This window comes from Callithrix jacchus, chromosome 15, assembly GCF_049354715.1.
Source record: "Callithrix jacchus isolate 240 chromosome 15, calJac240_pri, whole genome shotgun sequence".
NCBI lineage: Eukaryota > Metazoa > Chordata > Mammalia > Primates > Cebidae > Callithrix > Callithrix jacchus.
The window spans coordinates 11491212-11513847 of NC_133516.1; the positions used below are offsets into that span (position 1 = coordinate 11491212).

Here is a 22636-nt window from a genome sequence, read left to right on the forward strand (position 1 = left end):
TATCATCCAACATTGACTTCAATGTGAGCATCCAAGATGGCGAGCACATCTGCTGTGGCAGCTTCCCAGCCACTGTTATGGACTTGAGCAAGACCTTCCCTCTCAGGGTGCCATATTATTTTCAGTGGTCCTGGACACTTCTGGTTATAAAGTTTAATCTTCTCATCCAAGTGTACCTTTAGTTCTCCTGTCAACCAAGTGCACACCTATAGAAATCTGAGTGCAATAATCAGTTTGATGCCGAAGTTCTATACTATTCTATAATAGTGGCTGGACTATCTCCAGCATAAAATGGGCAATTCTAAGAGTCAACTAGAATAGTAGTATTTCCCCTGTGCCTGCCTCTCTTCTCGCTTTCACCTGAAGTGTACTGTGATCATTCCTAATTTCCTTGCCCTTGCAGTTAAACTATCTTAGAATGATAATACTGCTTACTACATGTTAGGCACTGTCACAGGTGCTTCTTAACATTGAGAGGTTCTTGAGAGAATGAGTAGGACAGACCCAGCCTAACTAAGGAACAGAGGCTGATGGAAAACACTGCAGGAAGGCCTGGAACATCTTCATAACTAAACTCTCAAGACTTTCTGGAAAATCCATAAATGACTAAAATTGTTTTGTTTTAGATATTCCCAGTTGACCTACTTAAGGACCAACTGGGACAGAATGCACAAATTAATCTCTTTGCCAGCTTCTAGCTAGTGAGTTTAGCTCAGAAATTATGCAAACAAGATTCACTATTCCTAAACTGTTCACAGGTGGTTTTCTATTCTCTCTTCCCTCTCTTTTAATAAAGCTTGTCTATGGCTCTGCTCCTTGGCTCAGCCTACCGCTGACTTTTTCACATGTAAGAAAAAAACCTGAATGCAGATCACTGAGAAGTATGACCCTGAGTTACTCATTGATAAAATTGATTAATTTAATTCTGAAAGAATCTCATGTGGTAGACACTACAATATCCCCACTGTGCAGATGAAGAAACTGAGGCACAAAGAGTTTTAAAACTTTTCTGAGTCACATATCTAGTAAGTGGCATGCCCTGGACATGAGCCTATGCTGTCTTTAGCCACCAGGACACATTGTCTCAAGAACTCTGTGAGTACCTGGTTGGGTTGATCAAGTCCTCCCTCCATCTCTTCTCTCTGCATAGAATCCCATAGCCAAGGAATGAGATTCTTGCTGGCCCCTCTCTCAAAAGAAGAGCGTATTTGTGAGACCTACACTGACTATGGCACCCACGTGACTGTGGCAGTAAAACTTGCCCCATTTTAGATCTGCTGCACTCAAGAGTGATTGTCTCAATTATTAAAGGTGCTAAACAGAGCCAGAAGCTAAACAGGCTGTTTGCTTCCTCTGGGAGTAAGCTGGGGTAGCCAAGGCGGCCAGTCCGTATACCTACCCAGGCACTATTTTTACTCAGTAATCCACAGGAGGTGCCACTGAACCCGAATATCTAGATTCTAATTTGATCACTACATTATTCTGTGTCACTTCCCATGAGATGTGTCTGTTTTCTCAACTTAAGAAAAAAGTACCATGGTGGGCATGGTGGCTCATGCCTGTAATTCCAGCACTTTGGGAGGCCAAGGTGGAGGATTGCCAGAGCCCAGGAGATCGAGACCAGCCTGGCCAACAGAGTAAAACTCTGACTCTTTTTTAGAAAAAAAAAAAAAAAAAAAAAAAAAAAGGTGTATATTTATAAACTCAACAAAAGTACCAGATATTCAGGATCCTTCCAACTCCAAATTTTTATGACCGTAGATTCTGAGTCACCTCCTGAGAAATAATGCCTATCATATAGCGCAAAAATTAAGGATGCCTCAACAGGTCTTCTGAAGACAACCTATGCTCCTTCCCAGCTTTGCCCTCCTGCTGGTCTCTTCCCCAAACCTGTTATTTCAAGCTGGTCAGCTCAGGGTGCTTCTGGATTCCTCATTTTTGTTCACAACGTTCTTTCTGCATTCCCTAGTTCTCCACCCCAACCCAGTTTCTGAGTTGTCCTTCATTTCCTCTGCTGTCTCAAGTCCCATGAAGCCTTCAAGTCCCAATGCAAGCCCATCTCCTCCAGGAAGCCTCCTTAGATCATCACACCCTCCTCTCTGTGCTTTCTGATGCTCACTGACAGTTCACCTGGTTTGTCACATTATTCTCCACACATTGACATATCTTTCCACAGATGGTCTTGCCTCATTAATTACCATGGAAACTTCTTGAACTCTCTGACATCCTTTTCCCTGCCTAGTGCCTGGCACATGGTAGAAACTCAACATGTAGTTGTTGATTGTGTCATTTTCCTAAAATCAGGGAGAAAATACAGCATTCCACCTACCTTGATATAATTTCTGAAAAGCTTAGATCTCACTGAACATTTGAGTGGCATTTAACATTTGAGTGATGTGAATAAAGCTTGACATCTAGGGAAAGACAGAAAACAGGCAAACCTCTGGCACCAGGTTGTGGCATTTCAAAAGTGCTACAAATAATACTGAGATAGGCCATAGGTGAGGAGCAGAATACTAGCTAGCATGTAATGGGAACAGGCTCTCTCCTGAGCCCTTTATGCACATGATTTAATCCCAAAACTGGCCCTACCAGGTAGACACCATTATTTCCTGATGTTACAAATGCAGAAACTGAGGTTTGAAGTGGTTGAGTCAGTTGCCCCCACATTCACATGGATAGTGAGTTTCACTTTTGACATGCATAGTAGAGAGTTCCATTTATTTTCCTGTTTAACATAAAACAGATATTCGAGTTGTGCCTGGTGTAGGCCCAGTTTGGCTGGTGTTTCCATGGTTAATGAGAGACTCTCTAATTCCTGTCCCTGTAACACCAGAGAATGGCCGACAGTCCCCTCTTCTGTGACCATCCAAACAAATCATCTCTGTGGAAAACAAAAATAAGCTTCAGACCCAAAGAATGTGTTACAATGGAGTGTAATTTAGAACAATAAGAAAGCTTTTTTTTTTTTGGAGATGGGGTTTTACCATGTTGGCCAGGCTGGTCTTGAACTCCTGACCTCATGATCCACCCATCTCGGCCTCCCAAAGTGCTGGGATTACAGGCGTGAGCCACCGTGCCCAGCCTTGGTTTTTCTTTATGTGTCTACCCTGTGTTTCTAATCTTGGATTTTTTTTTATTTTATTGTTCCACAGGAAAAAGTCCTAAATTAAGTCATATCTATACCCCATGGAACACAGAGGTTCTGAGCACTCCTTTCATCCGTTGGCCAGGGTCTGTGGGACAGACCTAGCAGAAAGGTGGGTGGGAAGTATGTTAAGGGACAGCAGGCATAAATACCCTCAGCTAGGAAAAGCTTTTTTGTGTGTTCAAGAAATGGAAGGAAAGCAGGGTGGCTAGAACAATCTGGAGTTGAGGTTGAAGAATAGGACTTCATGGGCCAGGTTAGAGATTTGGGACTTCATCCCAACAAGCCATAGGAAATCATGAAAGTTAAAATCTAGAAGGTTGAGAGAGACATGATCTGATTTGCATTTTTAAAAAGATGACTTTCGCTGCTTGTGGGGAATGAAATTGGAAGAGGAGGGAGGTGGAGTGGATACGTGAAGGCTGATTGGGAGAGTCATTACAGCCCAGGCAAGGAATGGCAGCATCTTGGACCAGGGCGATGACAGAAGAAGTGGGCACAGGTGAAGAGATTCTAGAACTATTTAGAGGTGGAGTCAAGAGGTCTGGGTGGCCAATGGGATGTGGTAAGTGGGGGGAAGGAGGAGTTGAGGCCAGCGTGGACTCTGTGGTCCCATCTACATCTGTTCTTAGATACTCCCACAGGGCCATTGGGATGGAAGAACACAGAGCCCCTGAATTCCAAGGCAACAAGTCCGACTGGCTTTGGTAGGGCTCAGGTCAGAACTAGAGGACAAGTCCTCCCAAGCCTTCCTTTCCTAAAGGAGCCTCTAATCTTTTACAGATTAAATGACTTCTTCTAAATAGGCCTCCTGAAAATCTCATCTTGTTTGGTGACAGTCCTTCTGGTGTCATGTCCTGTGGGGTAGGATGCCAGGCTGGGCAAGTCCCATGGTGAGTGGTATCTCATCACGACACCCTACGCACTCACTCTTCAGGGCATTCATAAAGTGCATTCGGTACATGTGGGACATGCTAGGCTCCTAATGCCAATCTCCATCTGATCAGCTTACCCTTTCCTAATTTTGTCAATTTCACAACAGCATGCTAGATTTCTATTTTCATCATTATGGCAGGCTAAGTACCTAGATAAACCTTGCCATTAGAAACTACTAAAAAGTCTTATATAATTTTGTTTTTAATTTCCAAAAGCATTGATGAACTTATAAGAAAGGAAGGAATTCACTGGCCAGGGTCTTCTTTAGATAATAAATATCCTGATGCTGACTATAAAAATGACTGTAATGTACTCAAAGAAACTAAAGACAAGCTTGAAGATGTGAGCCGAAGACAAAAAGCCATGAGGAATAACCAAGAAGTTTTGAAGAATGAACAAAAGAGAATGTTTAGAAATAAAAAAATAAATAATTGAAATTACAAACTGTGGATAAACATAAGAGCAAATTAGATACAGTTGGAGAAAGAAACAATAAACTGGAAGCTGGGTCAATAATAAATTAACCAAAATGCAGCACAAAAAGAAAAGACACTGAAAATATGAAAGAGAACTTAAAAGACATGAAAAATCAAGTCTAACATACATCTGTTTGGAGTTTCAGAAGGAGAAGGAAGAGAATATTTAAGCGGATAGTGACTAAGAATTTTCTAAAGTGATGAAAGATGCCAAGACACATGTTCAAGAATCCCAAGAAGAATAAATAGAAAGAAATGCATACACAGACACATCTCAGTGAGATCTGCAGAGCAGCAAAGACAATGAGAGTGTCTTAAAAGCAACACAGAGAAAAGAGAAATTACTTTCAAGAGATTAACAGTTAAGCAGATAATTTCTCATCAATGACAAACAAGACAGAAGCAGTGGTAAAATACATTCAACATGCTAAAAACAGGTGACTGCCTTCTGAGAATTCTATACTTAAGAAGATATGCTTTAAGAATAAGAGAAGGCCGGGCACAGTTGCACATGCCTATAATCCCAGCACTTTGGGAGGCCAAGGCTGGCAGATCATGAGGTCAGGAGAATGAGACCATCGTGCTAGCATGGTGAAACCCTGTCTCTACCAAAAAAAATACAAAAATTAGCTGGGCATGGTGGCACACAGCTGTCATCCCAGCTAATCAGGAGGCTGAGGCAGGAGAATAGCTTGAACCCAAAAGGCGGAGGTTGCAGTAAGCCAAGATCATACCACTGCACTCCAGCCTGGGGACACAGCAAGACTCTGTCTCAAAACAAAAAAAAAAGACATTATCTGATAAAAAAAGAAAAAACAAAAACAACCCTGAGAGTCTGCCACATGCAGATTCTCACTGAAAATGAAAAATGTTTAAAGATGGACTTCAAACAGAAAAAGACAGAATCCAGATGAAAGATCTGAGATTAAGGAAGAAATAAAAAGAAACTGAAAATGGATTTTCTCAGTGTGTTGTTGAAAAAATTACAGACTGGTAGTCAGGCATGCTTATACTGGTATCTTGCTGCCATCTCTTCCTAGCTGAGAAACTTGAACCAAATTATTAATCTCTTAGAGTCTTGATTTTTTCATCTTAAAAATCCATCTAACAGTGTCACTTAGACAAGCATTTTTGTGATGAATAAATGAGCAAATACCTACAAATGCTCCCAGCACAGCTTCTGTATCTGGAAGGGGTAAAGTGTTAATTTCTTATCCCTTTTCAATTAATGAATAAATTAAAAAAAAAAAGATATTGCTAGCAACAAAGAATGACTCCCTGTGCTTCCGTCCTAAGGTAAAATCCTGGCACTGTTTCATATTGTGCAGACAGGAAGTGGCGTTCGGAACTTACTTTCTTTTCATCTCTCCAGTATCAAGCCTAAGATCTTTTGAATGAAATGTTTATGATTTCTTTATTTAAGCAATACTGCATGCGTACACACAAGCCCCAGGGATATAGCCCAGATTCTAGTTGAACTCACAATTCTAAAATAATTTGTGGTCACAGTTTTATGGGGTTGTAAAATAGATGCCGGTCCATCTGTAGCGCAAAACGACGGATCCTGCCCATCCTCTGTCCTCACATCCTTGCACAGCGCTCTCCTTCTAACTAGGAGATGGAGACACACTAATGATCCCTCTGCAGCTTCTGCCACCCCGATCCCCAGGCTGGAGAACCCCCCAGCTTCTTCCATGACCCTACTCACAGTTTCATTAGCAACTGAAAAAGGAGAGGAAAGCCAAGGTTAATAAAAAGTAACTAAGAAAAGTTGGCTTAGTCTCCTTTAGGTTCTGTGCCCAATTTTTATTTGGCAACGCTTCAGGGGAAACAGGTAAAGTCAGAGTGAATCCTTCCTCAGTGGTGCCCAGGAAAGCAAAAGCACTGGTCCTGAAGTTCTAAGTCCTGGGGTGGCGCCCCTACTCTGCATTTGCCACTTACATGTCCCTGGGCAAGCCACTTAACCCCTCTTATTTTATTTATGAGACAATAATTATATCATATTTGCAGAGCATTTTGCAACGTACTAAGTGCCTCCACAGTCATAATTTTATTTAATATGCTTACCCAAGTGTATAATACTCAGTGCTAATACCTTACTGCATTGCTGTACAGATTTGAAAGCAGAGTCTGTGGGTTGCTGTGTGAGTTGCAAACACTTTCATCAACAGAGAAGATTGTCTCCAGTGTCCATAATTTAACCCAGTCAAGGGCCTGCATTTGAATTCTGGTTCTACACTTAGCACCCGTGTGACCTTGAGAGCAAGTTGCTTGGCTTCTTTATAAGCTTTGGTTTCCTTACCTTTAAGTTAAGGAAAATAATTATTGTCCTAGCTGGTAGTGCAGAGTTTTGCACATGGTAGGCTCTCAGTGAACGAGAGTTCACTTGAATTTACACCAAGTTGAGTTGGCAGGTGTCTGACCACACGTATGTACTCAAAAATAGCCATCCTTCTTCCTTTCTGCTCCCTGGTAGCCTCCACCCTCTACATCCCTAGGCAAATATTTGCAAAGGGAGGGCAGAAGCTCCAGATAGCAGGACACACCCAGAATTTCTTTCTTAAAAGTAAAGCCTAATTTTCCACTTTCTCTTTTCTGTAGGCTTTAGTTTCCACTCTGTTTCAGGGGCATCTCCCTGCTGACTTGGTTGGAAACATAGTCTAGACTCCCCAGGGTCCCAGTCAGCCTGGACCCCTTCCTACTTCTCCTGAGGGATTTGATGTGACAGGCTGGAGAGTTCTGGACCATGGGGCACTGGCTGAGCCTCAACCACCTAAGTGGATGGCACAGTTCACCCCTTTGAGAAAAATCGCTGATGACTGAGCCAACGCTAAGTGGATCTATTATAATGAGATAAGAAGCAGAGGTTAATTTAAGACAAACTGACGAATAGATGGAAACTACTTGGCTGCACAAAAATAAGCAACCTCCATTTAAAAGACTTTAAGTTCATGAAGGACTTTCACATTTTCACTGTTTAATTCCATCCTTACAACTTCCCTAAGGGACAAGAAGGGCAGCTCTTTTATAGATGAGGCAACTGAGGCTCACAGAGAGCAAGTGGTGAAGCTGAACGGGCAACACGCTCTTCCCGCCACACACCTGATGCTTCTGCCTAGCACAGCTCCTCCATCTGAGCTTTCTCACTTCCCTGGCTGCCCACTTCCAGCTTCTGTGGACCAGGTCCTAAAGGAACAGCATTAGGAGTCACATCACGTCAGCATTTGCATTCAGAATGGGACAGGCCAGGAGGATGGGAGACATGGCTTGGTCACTCAACTTACATCTTAGTCCACAAAAGGAAACACACCCTCAGGAGCTCCAATTAGGCCCAATCAGCCTGGAGTTCCCAACTGCCTGCAGCAATGAAGTGGGCACGTGTCCTCTCAGTGAGGGCCAGTCACCTGTGACTGTCACTCTGCTAGTTAACATTTCTCTCTGAAGCACCTCTGAGGTGGCCCAGCCATTTCACAGGCTGCAGACAGAGGCTGTGTGGCTGCTGGGGTTGAATGCACCTGTGAGGCTGGGACAGAGAGGGCTGGACTCACCATTGTTGCCAGGCCAAGGACATGGTCAAATCTTGAACAGCTGCCTTTGGCCCTATAGCCCACACTGAGACGAAATCAGGCAGCAGGCATGAAAGGATTCACCAGTGAGCCTATTGGTAAAAGTTACCATCTGGGTGTCTCTCATTCTGTTTTGGTTGGCTTTTCCTGGTGGATAGCTTTATAAGCAGAGGGTGAGTCTCTCAGGGTGGTCTCATCTTCCATTCTATAGCTCTGTGGCACCTTCTGCAGGGTTCCGAATACCATCTCCATCCTAATGGTACATAGTCCACATCATACATGCCCAGATCCATGCTGATTTTAGAAACCTTCCAGGGTACATGCAGAGGCAGGGCCAGCAGTGCTAGGTTCTCTATGACAACATCCCTGCCTAGACGAAGGAAGAAGGATCAGAAAGTCCCGAATTGAATCCTGGCTCCCTGCTGGGAGAAATCTCACCTCCTTCTGGATTATAAAGCAGTCAGTGAAGGCCAGCAGGAGGAGAGTGTGACCCTTACAAACACTAGCAGGCACATTATACAGCCTGGGCAGAACATCACCAGGTTAATCTCTATAATGGCCCTCAGACACTATCTTTTAAGATGGACACTCATTTGTTGAACAGGGACAAATGGTGTTGGGAAAACTGGCTATCCATGTGTAGAAAGCAGAAACTGGACCCCTTCCTGACACCTTACACCAAAATTAACTCCAGATGGATTAAAGACTTAAACATAAGACCCGGCACTATAAAAACCCTAGAAGGAAATCTAGGCAAAACCATCCAGGACATAGGAGTAGGCAAGGACTTCATGAACAAAACACCAAAAGCATTGGCAACAAAAGCCAAAATAGACAAATGGGACCTAATGAAACTCCACAGCTTCTGCACAGCAAAAGAAACAGTCTCTAGTGTGAATCGGCAACCAACAGAACGGGAAAAAATTTTTGCAGTTTACCCATCTGACAAAGGGCTGATATCCAGAATATACAAAGAACTCAAACAGATTTACAGGAAAAAAACAAACAAGCCCATTCAAAAGTGGTCAAAGGATATGAACAGACACTTTACGAAAGAAGACATATGAGGCCAACAATCATATGAAAAAATGCTCATCGTCACTGGTCATCAGAGAGATGCAAATCAAAACCACATTGAGATACCATCTCACACCAGTTAGAATGGCGATCATTAAAAAATCTGGAGACAACAGATGCTGGAGAGGATGTGGAGAAAAAGGAACACTTTTACACTGTTGGTGGGAGTGTAAATTAGTCCAACCATTGTGGAAGACAGTGTGGCGATTCCTCAAGGCCTTAGAAATAGAAATCCCATTTGACCCAGCAATCCCATTACTGGGTATATATCCAAAGGACTATAAATCGTTCTACTACAAGGACACATGCACACGAATGTTCATTGCAGCACTGTTTACAATAGCAAAGACCTGGAATCAACCCAAATGCCCATCAATAATAGACTGGATTGGGAAAATGTGGCACATATACACCATGGAATATTATGCAGCAATCAGAAATGATGAGTTCGTGTCGTTTATAGGGACATGGATGAATCTGGAGAACATCATTCTCAGCAAACTGACACAGGAACAGAAAATGAAACACCGCATATTCTCACTCATAGGCGGGTGATGAAAAATGAGAACACATGGACACAGAGAGGGGAGTACTAAACACTGGGGTCTATAGGGGGAAAAGGGGAGGGCCAGTGGGAGGGGGAGGTAGGGAGGGATTGCCAGGGGAGAAATACCAAATGTGGGTGAAGGGGAGAAAGCAAACAAAACACACTGCCCTGTGTGTACCTATGCAACTGTATTGCATGCTCTGCACATGTACCCCAAAACCTAAAATGCAATAAAAAAAAAAAAAAAGAAAAAGAAAAAAAAAAAAAAGATGGACACTCATGGAACAGTCCTCCCAGGACTTCCTGCCACCACTTACCTGCTGAAATCTACCACCCTTGAAGACAAAGCTCAGTTCCCACCTACTTGGCTAAGCCCTCTCCAAGGCCCAGTTTCTTTCTAGAGCCCATTCAGTCTGCCCCACCTCCTTGGCTATCTGGGGAGGTCAGTTCTCTCTGCACTTGGGTCTGGTCAAAAGAAATATTGTGTCCCTTTTTCTTTTTCCTAGTACAAAGCACTTCATACAGTAGGTGTTCAGTAAGTATATGTTGATCCACTTTGGTTTTTGTTTCACTGGCATTAAATCACAACAATGTAACCCTCAAAGTGTCAGAAAATTTAGATGTGCTGTGTGTTATAATCTAATTGCTATTCAGTACAAATTGGAACTTTTCATTCTATTTTAAACTTTTGTAAATAGGGCTTCATTTTTTAAAAATAAGTTTAGTTGGCGATGTGGGACTGCAGAATGGAAGCCGAGCAGTTTCTTTTTCCATTGACATTCATGTTACCTGGCAGTTCTTTATTCCTGTCGCTGGTTCTGGTTCAAGCTGCAGTTCAATGTAGTAAAATTGTGTTCCTTAAAAAGAAGTATGATATCAGACTTTTAAACTGGCCTTTTTCATCTCTGTATTCCTGGATGACCTGTGCCTGGGGCAGTTCACCTAGCATGGAGTCGGGGGCTTATGGTTCCCATTTTACAAGTGTGTGGAGAGAGCTCTGTTATCAAGCAGACCCTGCAACCCAATGGGGTCAGCCCTTTGTATGAAGCCAGTCAGGGACGGGGGATCAACAGTGTGGGGGAGGTGTCCATGACACAGGTGACTATACCAGGACTAGATGTCTGGTGTGAATCCACACAAGTTGTTGAACCTCTCTGAGCCTCAGTCTCCTCATCTGTAGAAAGGACATGGTAAGGCCTATATCAGAAAACGCCTGACACATGGCAGGCATTTGACAAATGATCTTACTATTACGCGTGCTGCCCACACAGAAGTTTGTTGGATGCCTTGCTCCTTCCACAGCTGACTTCATTCCCAGAGTTAAGCCACATCAGAAGCCTGTTCCCCAAAGAAAGTTGAACCCCAAAAATCTGAGTTCTGAGAGACACAGCAGGGGGTTGCAGTCCACGGAGAGGGTAATGATGAACATCACAGAAGATGTGTCAGATGCTAGAAAGAATGCATGCTGGGGAAATAGCAAATATACTCTGTAGTATTTGTGGCCAAGACAACCACAGCCTAGGAACAAACCGTGTTCTGAGTGAATGCAGAATTAAGCTGAGGTGAGATACCTAGAGGGGACAGGAAAGCAAAACATCATGACCAAGAACAGGAACTGAGATGGTGACTAAGCCCCTGTTAGCCGGAGAAGACACACCAGTTCTCTGCCTTGGGAGGAATCCACGGTCAAAGCCAATCTCACACTTCTACAGTATGTGTGCAATTAGTTGAAAAGCTTAATTCAGCAGTTTGGTAAATTCCATTAGCAGTTTATCTATGGTACATAAAGAAGCTATTTTTAAGTGAATCCTTTTTGGCTAAAGGTTCCTGTTAAGAATCCTAATGAAACATGGTTTACATAATGTAAACCCAGATTTGTGCAGATTCTAGAAACCCTCTCAAGTAAACGCTAACGTGCCCTGGCAGGGAAGCTGTGCTTGACTCTGTACAATGGCACCCCTGTCTGGATGAAGGAGGAATCTAGACCAGAATCGAGTCCCAGCTCTGAAATTACACCGCCTCAGCTATGTGACTTACATCTCAGTTTCCTCATCTGGAAAGGGTGGGTGATCACACTACCTTATAGGACCCTGGGGAGAAATATACAAGGTTCTGCACAAAGTACGCAGCCGCAGGAGGGCAGTCTCACAGAAGCTCTTTTTATTGAAGCAGATAATTTTTTGCCCAAACAAACAGAAAGGAATAAGAAAGAAATGGCAGCAGAAAGATTACCCAAGTGGAGAGGACATCTGATGGTGAGGTCATCGTGCAGGAAGGGAGCTGAGACAGTATCACTGTATAACTTCCTGGAGCCACTTTTAAAACAAACCTTCTCAAACCCTATCGGTTTGAGAAGATGAAACAATTCGCAATATGGATGTACTCAATGCCACGCACAGTACAATTAAAATGGTTAAAATAGTACATTTTATGTTTCGTATATTTTATCACAATAAAAAACGATCCAAAAACAAATAAAAAACCCTAAATCTCAACTCTCCGCTCACTAAACATGGTAAAATAAAAATAAAATAAAGAAAAGCTGGATGGCCCTCCCTCTGTGGGATTCTGGAAGGAAGGCAGAGTCCATGCACCCAGATGCCACACAAAGGCACTGTGAATCAAGATCTCCGTCCTGTGGATGATCTGTATATGGGGTGTCTATTCAACCCAAGCTCCTGGAAGACCTGAAAATCAAAAAGCCATCGCAGGCCATGGCACCACTGAAAGATCTGGAGGTTCTTCTGCTGAACAATTTGTCATTCATGATACTATCTCCCTGACGGCATTTTCTGAGCATGATTGAGATGACTCCACCCACAGAAATGAACTTCCAGGAACTTCTGCTTATAACCTGTCATCCAACCCCACTCCACTGTGTCCTCCACTGCGGATGGTGGCGCTGCTGCTGTCTTGCTCAGAAAACCTGCTTTGGGAAGAAAACCTCTAAAATCTCAGCCCTGCTCAGGTTAAGAAATAGCAGCTTTGGGCGAGGCACGGTGGCTCATGCCTATAATCCTAGCACTTTGGGAGAGCAAGGTAGGGAGATCACCTGAGGTCGGGAGTTCAAGACCAGCCTGGCCAACATGGGGAAACCTCATCCCTACTAAAAGTACAAAAAAATTAGCTGGGCATGGTGGCACATGCCTGTAATCCCAGCTACTCAGGAGGCTGAGGCAGGAGAATCACTGGAACCTGGGAGGCAGAAGTTGTGGTGAGCCAAGGTCACGCCATTGCACTCTAGCCTGGGCAACAAGAATGAAACTCTGCCTCAAAAGAAAAAAAAAAAAAGAAAGAAACAGTGTCTTTGACAAACCATCTCCTCCCCCACAGAAAAACAAAACCTGGCTGAAGGCAGGATGGGTCTCTCTGGCCAATATCTCTCATCCCTTTTCCCCTGACCTCCCTGACCCCATTCATGTCTTTAGAAGCTGTACTTCCAGGTACAGCTCAAATCCTGCCTTCTTTCTAAAGCCATGAGAAATACACTCACTTGCATGTAAACACTAACGTCATTGGTTACTTTTTATATCATCCCCTGCTATGAGTTAAACTGTGTTCCCCCCACACGCAATTCATATGTTGAAGCCCTAACCCCCAGTGTGATGGTGTTTGGATATGAGACCTTTAGGAGGTGATTAGGTTTACATGAGGTCATGAGGGTGGGGCCCTCATGATGGGGTTAGTGCCCTTATAAGAAGAGAGACCAGAAAGTTAGCTCTCTCTCTCTCTCTCTCTCCTCCCTCTCCCCTCACACCCTCCTTCTCCTTTTTCCTCTCCCTTTCTCTCCCTCTCCCTACCATGTGAAGACATGAAAAGAAAGCACTTTGGGCAAGCCAAAGAGAGAAACTTTACCCACCAAACTGGCACCATGATCTTAGACTTTCAGCCTCCAGAACTGTGAGAAAATAAATTTCAGTTGTTGTCCAAGCCACCCAGTCTTATATTTTGTTCTGTCTGCCAGAACAAAGACATCCCCACAAAGGGTCTGTGTGCATGCCTACTGCAGAGACCACCCCCGGCTTCTTAGATCAGACCCCCTGCAGGACCCTTTGCTGGCATAGCAGGGACTTGGCACACATAGAAGCTAATTCGGTGAGAGACTCTGCCTCTGCCTCCTGGGGAATCTTAGTCCAAGAGAAGCACAAGTTGTGAAGGGTCAAGAAGGGAAGGAGCACATCTCAGCAAGTTGGCTGAGAAGGACCAACAAGGGGCGGAGTACACCCTTAGCATGGAACTCAACCACAAGCTCTCATAACAAAGAAAGCCACCATGACCTGTCTCTCTCTCTCTCTCTCTCTCTCTCCTCCCTCTCCCCCCACACCCTCCTTCCCCTCCTGCTCACATGTGGGCTCCTGGACCACCTGCTTCCTCACATCCCTTAATTCACCCGACATGGATCAACAGGTAACTCCTGTATTCTCACTTCAATGAAAAGAAACTCACGTTTAGAGGGCTAATCCCAAGGACACATGACTGGTTAAGAGTCAGAACCCAGGCTCTATGCTAGGTATTCAGAGGTGGCAGGCTGTGACATGGTTGAGGACTTGGCCCTAGAGCCAGACTGCCTAGGTTCAAATCCAAGCTCGGCCTGTTATCAGCTGTGTGACCCTGGAAAAGCTACTCAGTCTCTGGAAACCTTGGCTTCCTCATCTGTAAAATGAGGAGGATGATGATAACAGTGCCTAGTTCATAAAACTGTTATAAAGAGGAGTTCATTTATGCCAAGCTCTCAGGCATGCTTGGTGTATTTCTGTGTGTCAACCTTGAGGTACAGTGGAAAGAGGGTCCCTGGAGTTCTGTGTTTGGTCAAGGTGGGGCTGCAGGAAGTTGGCCTCCCTCCCACATCAGCACCAATCCAACCCTCTATCCCGGGGGTGGAGGTGTGTGCTTATGTGCATAGACAGTGTGGCAAAGCTCCATCCATTTACCTAAAGAACTCTGGCGGGCTACGAATCCCGGAGCTCAATGCTGAGCAATCTCTAAAGTAAATAAAGTGAAAATAAACCAATTGCCCAGGCAATAGGAGATTTTCCTCTTGTCTGCACTGGTAATTGGGTCATTGTAGCCAACCTCCCACTTTCCCTGGTGCTGCTGTGAGTTAAAAAGGAAGAAAGGAAGCTGGTCAGGAGCACAAGTGCAGGTCCCGGGAGGAGGGCCGCCACACCCGCTGGTTCCAGCTTGTCCTGGTGCACCTGTAACGTGTGTGCTACGTCTCACCCTTCTCATCTTTCCTCTAACCAAGCCCAGAAGGGCACAGAGTTCCACAGGCTCAGGGATACACTACGAGCACAGGGCTGGGTGTGGAGCTGACCCAACCTCACTGCTGGAACTTACTTGGGTAAAGCACCGTTTCCACCTTCCCACAAGTTCTCCCGCCCAGCCTCACGTTTTTCCAGCCCCAGGCAGAACAGCTGTATTGTGTGAATAAGAGATCTTCAGCACAGATGGGGTGGGGACAGAGACCCTTGGAATCTGAACCACGGGGGAATCCTGCCCACTCCTACCTCACTGCATCTTCTAGAAACCCTGGAGCATCACCCAGAGCCAGACTTCACCCACCACAAAGCCTCCTGCCCCATTAAAGGCCTCCCTTGATCAGCTCCATCCAGGATGTGTCAACAGACAAGGGAAGAAGGTGTCCCGCTGACATTCCAGGAAAGCCAGGGCTGGGAGCTGAAACACACTGACGATGGGGACCACCACCTCCAGAAGAACCTGTCACAGAAGAAAATTCTATAGCCCTCAAGCTGGAAGAGCCCTGGAGATAACTTTGTCATCACACGGTGGCACCCTCTAGCTGCCCCAGGCAGATAAGTTCCTTCAGGAACCGTCCCTAACTCTGAACTTCAGGAGGTCCTTCCTGTATCTAATTCAATCTTCAGTGAAAGGGCAGAGCAGTTACAAGGCAAGAATGACTGAGAACTCCAAGACCTGAGGCCAAGACCCAGCACTGTGTCAAGGTATGGAGCCTGCAGAGGACAAACCCCAACTGCTCCCCTCAGCTCAGCCTAACAGCACCCTCGTTGTTGTCATCTGGATGACATCATGCTAACTTGACCAGTTAGAGCAGCTGTGAGGGGAAACAGACCCCAAAGGTCCCTCTGCTGAGTCCTGCAAGGGGAATGGGGTGTCTTAGTGTGGATGCTGTTGGTGAGTGGAGAGCCAATGGAGCATAATGCTTATGGCACAAGCTCTGAAATAGCCAAGCTGCCTAGGTTCAAATCCTGTGTCTACCATGTATTGGCTGTGTGACCATTGGCATGATACTATGCCTCTCTCTTCCTCAGTTAACTTTTCTATAAAATGGACATGATGGCAGTGCCTAGCCGATTGGGTTGTAGTGAGGCTTACACAAAGGAATACATGGACAGCCTTGAGCCATGCCTGGCACTTTCTGTGCATTGCTGTTGTGAAGGTGACCAGTTTGCCTGGGACAGCCTGGCTCAGGCCTGCAGTCCCAGCGTTGCTATGAATATCCCCGCTTTCACTCCCGGGAGTGCCCAAGGTGGGATGAGACAAGGCTGACTCCCTTTGGCTTCTTCATGTCCACCTGGTTATTTCCTTGGTTCATGCTGCTGTACTGGGGAGCCAGGTCCCCAAAGTGGGACCGCAGCCTCCCTATGTGTCAGTGGAGAAGGCAAAACCTCTGGAGCCCAAGGGCCTGGACCCATGTCTGCCACTCACTACCAACTGACAAAGGACCATGATTTTGCAAAGACTCAGTTTCTCCATCTGTAAAACAGGGCATACTTGTCTCTAGAACACCATAATTTTATGACATTGTAAGAGGCCCTGGACCTGCTTTTAGAATCCTGAATTCTGCAATATTTGATAGTTGCATCTTTTAGTTCTTCTATGGGGGAAACATAGGAGAGAACCAGGGCCTTGGAAAATATAAAATCCGAAGTAATTCTCGCCTAAGGTATCATGGTGAGTGTCTGAGTCCTCTGTGCATTGCAACAGAATAGACACTATTTTGTGTGGAGGAAAAGCAAGGGAGTAGTGTGAACTCCGTGGGTAATTAGTCCCTGAGGAATCCCTCATGAGTCCTCCCCCAGCCTAGCTTCTCTTAGCGGCGTTGCCAGGACCCAGGCAGCCTGCAGGTTCAACCCTCCTTCTCCACAGCAGGTTCAGCAAACGTTGCAACAAGGAACCCCAAGACAAAATGGATGGCTATTGCGGCCACTGCCCCAGTGCTGGGGCCTGCCTCCTGCAGGCTCACCACAGGCTGACGCATCTCCAGTCACCCACCACACCTGGGGTTCCATCTCCATCAGTGGCATCACCACCCACTCCAACTCTGGTACACAAATCGCCATCTTCTTGGTCTCTTCTGCTGTAGTTTCTGACATTTATTCAGTTACCAGATTGCATTTACTCCATCGTTCTCTGGGTTCAAATCCCCATCCCACCACTTATTTGCTGGATGACCCTGGATAAGCCACTTAACCTCTCTGTTTCCTCCTCTACAATATGGGACAATCATAGCAATCTCCTCATGAGGTTGTCATGAGGATTCAGTGAGATTAAACATGAAAATCTCCTACCACAGGCCCTGGGACACAGCAGATGACGTATCCCCCATCCCCAAGCCTTTTAGCCCCTTCCTCTCCATTCCCCCAGGCCCTGTTCAGCCCCTCAAGGTTCTTCCCAGCTTCTCTTCCCAAGCTTCCTCCGTGGCAGTATTCCCATACACTGCTGCAGAACGCGTTCTTCTGAACCCAGCTCCAGGAATGTCACTTCCCTTCTCAGAAACCATCAAAATATCCCTAGGCTTAGCAATGAATTCCTAACACCCCAGGGCCCTGCCATCTCTCCCAGGCAGCACTCCTCACCGGATTGCCCACTACACTATTCCTTGCTCCTCAGGTACATCCCACCTTCATGGGTTTGCTCAGGCGTCCTTCCCCAAGATGCCCAGACCCAGCCTCCTGTTCAAGGCCCAGCCTCAGTGCCACATCCAGGATGTCCTCCGTGAGTCACTCCTTCCAGAAGTAACATCTCTCCTCCAAACTCCCTCTACATGCTTTATAGTATAGAACTGAGAGGTGACAGGACCTCAGAGGCCGTACATGAAGCCTCTCACTTATCATTCAAAAACTGTGCACAAAGTAGCTTATATGCAAATACTACCCCAGGAGGTTGTGCATGTTAATTTCACCTGAAAAGGGGCATGAACTCTGGACCCTCCAACTAAAAGGCTGATTCTCTGTGAAACAGCTGCCCCGATGTCATATCCCTATGCCCACATCCTTGATAAAACGATTCTTTGGTACCTGCTGTTTTCTTCCAGAGACAAGGAACCCACTACTTCATGAGTTAGGTTCTTCCTCTTGACCTCTGACCACCCTGGGACTCCCACAGATCAGCCCTTTCTGTTCTCTGGAGTCACACAGAACGAATTCCTTTGAGACTCCTGGTGTCCTCCACAGAGCCAAACAGGGCAGGTTCCCAAGCACACTATGTAAACAGATAAATGAACTCAGAGGGCTTTCCCACGTGGCAGGGTACATTGCTGCATCCCATGCATTCATGAGTGCGCGCGCACACACGTGGGCCGAGTAAGCACCAGGCTGCTGAGCCACACAGCCAGCGGAAGCAAAGCCCCAGCAGCGGCCCACTTCCTGACCTCCTTCCTTTGCTCTGGGAGGTTCTCTCTCTGTGTGTCTTTCTGACTGCCTGTCTCGGTTCTTTGTTTCTAGCATGGCAACAGCTGTGGATGCTGCCTGCGTGGCCAGGGGTCCTAGCAGCACTGACCTGCAAGGTAGGAGTTTCGATTCTTAGACCTGTGACCTTGGGCAAGTCACTTTACCCTTCTGAGCCTCAGTTTACTCATCTGTGAAATGAACAGGCTGGATGAAGCTGGAGGATTCTTAAGGTCCCTTCCTAACCCAAATCCTAGTGCTTCTCGGCTCCCCTCCAGTTCTGTTACCGAGTGACAGGGAGGGGCGCAAAGGCCGGGCCAGGCCCGGGGATTGTAGAGGAGCCAGCTGTTCCCACCCGAGGGTGCAAGCCTCCTGCCAGGCCCTCTGCGAACCCCATGTGCTGCACACACCCGCTCAGAACCAGAGGAGCAGGCAGGAAGCGCCGCCCCCCGGCTGCCCCGAGCGCCCACCCTCAACCTTCCTCCACTTTACCTTGGGCGTGTAGGCTTCCCGTGGACCTGCCTGCGCCACCTGCTCGGCTCACAGCTGTCAGGCAGCCGCCTGCACCGCCACCTGCTGTGCCGGACTCTTTCCACTCCGATCCGCACTGGCTGGACCAGTCCCACAGCGAAGCTGAAGGGGAAGCGGCGCCCCCTGGGCGCCCTCCGGGATCTGCGGGAACCGCCGCCCCCGCCGCCCCCTGGGTGCCCTCCAGGACGTGCGCGCGCCGCGCGGTGGGGTCTGGGCCAGCTGGCGAGACCTGAGACGGCCCGGGAGCCTGGGTGGCGAGGGCGGGGCCGTGACCGACTTAGCCTGCCTGACTGGTCATCTGCACCCTAGGCCCCCCAGACCCCTTGCCCCGATTCAGGTTCCTAATGTGGGGCATCAGTCGGGCCCTTGCTGGCTCACTGGAGAGAGATGGTGTCTAGCTGTGCACCCCCGAAAACCCGGCTGTTATCTCTGGAACAGAAACTAATAAGGAACCTTGTTCTTTATACTTTTCTGACTCTTCTATATATTCTACCATGGGCGCAAACGGTAAAAACAAAACAAAACACCGGAAACCCCAAACCCAGTACGTATTTGTAAATAAAGCACGAAGTCAATCTTCCAAGGCCTCCCAAGGTGTTCAGGCTGCAGGATAACCCCTCAGCGGAGGGCACAAGGCAAGGCCCGCCTGGCCCACTCCAGACACAAGCTGGTTTCCAGCCTGACCCTCTCTCCTTCACACACACATCTCTGCTCTGGACACAGTGGCTGTTGGCTGTCACTAGCTGTTCAGAGCTGCTGGGAGTCCATGCTTTTTGCCTGGAACACCCTCCCCTTTCATCTCTGACTGTTGAAATTCTATTCATCCATCCAGGCCCCTCTGAAGCATCACCTTCTTGGAGAACCCTTCCCCGGACACTGCCCCTGCCGAGTGCTGCGGTTCTTCCCTGGTAAGCCCATCTTTCTGGAGCGGTGTATGTAGTAATATCTCCCTCACACACACGCTAAGCCGTGTTCCAAGGTAGAGAGAAACAAATTAGTACTTACCGAGCAGCTGTTATAAATTGCTGAGTGGAGTCCTTTCTTCTCCTTGCAGCCCAGCCAGCCACTAGCCCACAACTGCCCTCCACCCAACCAGAGTTTGAGAAGGCTGTCAAGGGCTCTGAGGCCTGCCCTCTGGTGCGTCCCCACTGTGTGCCTTGGGGATCAGCACACAGTGGGGCTCGGTTCTGGGTATACTTTTCCCGCTCTGTTCTGGGTATGCTTCCATGTTTCAGCCCCCAAGGTCTGCAAGCTGGTGGCTTGCCCTCCTCTCAGCCCTATGTGAGGAAAGAAGGACCTTTCATTATTAGAATCTGAGAAGTGGAAGGGACCTCAGAGATTATCCAATGCAAAGCCTGCCCACCCATTTTACAGAGGGGAAAACTGTGACCACAGAGATCAAGTCAGAGGCATCGGAGGTACTTACCATTGTTACTGTTTTCATTGCTGTTAATCCTTGCACATTTAGAAAGCCTTTCACTTCTAAAGCAAAGTGTTGTCACTCATTTGCCCCTCACAGTCTCAGAGGTATTATAGTGGTGAGTGCACAGACTCTGGAGGCCAAAGTCCTGGGTTTGAATCTCGGTGCTCCAGTTTGCCAGCTACATCCTTGGCAAGTTACAGGAACTTTCTCCATCAGTACAATGTGGGTAGTAACAGCTCTGCGTCATGGGGTGTTCTACCAATTGAAATACGTGTGTGTCTTTAAAGGCTTAGAATAGTAGTCGGTGCCTTAAAAATGCCAAATGTATTTGCTCTTATCAAATTGTTGTTGTTTTGTTTTGTTTTGTTTTGTTTTGAGACAGAGTCTCACTTTGTCACCAGGCTGGAGTGCAGTGGCACAATCTCAGCTTACTGCAGCCTCCACCTCCTGGGTTCAAGCGATTCTCCTGCCTCAGCCTCCCAAGTAGCTAGGATTACAGCCGTGCGCCACCATGCCCAGTTAATTTTTTGCATTTTTAGTAGAGACGGGGTTTCACCATGTTGACCATGGTGCTCTTGATCTCTTAACCTTGTGATCTGCTCGCCTTGGCTCCCAAAGTGCTGGGATTACAGGCCTGAGCCAGTGCGTCCGGACTTTTGTTATTTTTAATTGTGTTACTTCACAGTTGGAATAATGGAGGCTCAGAAAGGCTGAGACTCATCCAAAACATTGCTGCTTTGGGGATGGTTTCTCACCAAACTCCATGCAGCTGTCTTAGTCTCTGATACCATTAGTCACTTTGTGTCTGAGTCTAACCACCTACTCAATAGGGAAGAAAAGCACCTGCCCTTTAGCCCACCTCAGAACACCTAGACATTTCATGGTACAAACATTAACCACATCTTCTGGCTTCTATGGGGATGTCTCCATGTTCTTGAAGAACCTTTCCCCAGACACTGCAGAGTGCCCCGGTTCTTCCCTGGTAAGCCCATCTTTCTGGTGCTGGTTTATGTGGTAGCATCCCCCTCACACACACACTAAGCCCTCTTCTGAAGTGGAGAAAAGAAACTTCCCTTTAGCACATCTCAGAACTGGCATTTCCTTTCACAGAACACCACACCTCATGGTGTCCTTCAGAACACAGAGCCATCACATTAAGGGCCGAAAGTTCAGCTTGTACACCGTGCCTCTTTTACTCTTGGCCCAGAGCAGAAAAGCAATGGGGCAAAGATGGTTCTTCCAATGTATGGATGTAGGAAACCGGCACAGTTGATATTCACTGATTGGCCCCAGGCTATGTAGCTAGCCTTGACCACGGGAGGGATAAGGATCTCCACCTCCTCTTTCCCCATGACTACACGGCTTTCCTGATTCAGTGTTGCAGGAGAAACCGAAACTCATTTTTTCAATGAGGATTTATTGAGCTCTCTCTAGGTGAGGAATAAGACCTAGGCAAGGCTGGCTTCCTGGGCATGTGACCTACGAAGTCACATAGGCCAGCAATCCCCAACCCTTTTGGAACCAGGAACCTATTTCATAGAAGACAATTTTTTCATGGACCGGCAGTGAGGGTGGAGGGTGGGACGGTTTTGGGATGAAACTGTTCCACCTCCGATTATCAGGCATTAGTTAGATTCTCATAAGGAGTATGCAAACTAGATCCCTCACATGCACAGTTCACAATAGGGTTCATGGACCAGTACCCCAGTACCGGTTCATGGCCTAGAGGTTGGGAACCCCTGACATAGGTCCCTCACTTAGACGGGCTTCACATATAGTTTAGTGCTCTCCTGTCCCCTTCTTGAAATTCTTAGTAATTTTTAAACAAGGGACCATATACATTGGATTTTACTGTGGACTATTCAAGTTGTACAGCTTGTTTGGAACTAGGCTCTTCCCTAGGAGCTCTCAGTTCAACAGGGGATCAGCCACGGAACTGGCAGTTGCAGTTCAGTAAGATGTGGGTTGTGACAGAGGCAGGGTAGCCACGAAAGAAGGACGGGACCTTGGCCAGTGTTCAGCTCACTTGGGCCACGCTCCCCAGCTGTGCAGCCTGTCTAGCCGCCAGTGACTTACCACTGTGCTCCTTGCTGGGATAATGGCCTTGGTTTAGCACCAGGGCCTGTAGCCCCAGACAGCAGCTGCAAACCCTGGCACCCTGGGAGGCCACTGCTAGGTCATGTCAATACCAGGAAATGTATGTCATTAGAGCCCTAAGCTGTTTTCATGTTCTCCAACCCATACTCCGTGATCACCAGACTGCCAGCAGGCTCTGGTTCCTTCT

At 46.7% G+C, this 22636-nt stretch overlaps 1 protein-coding gene and 1 pseudogene across 3 annotated transcripts in view; one reads left to right on the top strand and one right to left on the bottom strand.

The window, feature by feature from the left end:
- The window catches only part of LOC144576556 (uncharacterized), a 537019-nt gene that overhangs the window by 72133 nt on the left and 442250 nt on the right, over positions 1–22636 (bottom strand). The gene's annotated exons all lie outside the window — the stretch shown is intronic.
- The window catches only part of LOC103795143 (aspartate aminotransferase, mitochondrial pseudogene), a 44936-nt pseudogene that overhangs the window by 13304 nt on the left and 8996 nt on the right, over positions 1–22636 (top strand). Inside the window, exons 3-4 of the transcript XR_004734469.3 lie at positions 18456–18517; positions 19762–19837. The product of XR_004734469.3 is annotated as an aspartate aminotransferase, mitochondrial pseudogene (transcript). The remainder of the gene's footprint in view (positions 1–18455; positions 18518–19761; positions 19838–22636) is intronic.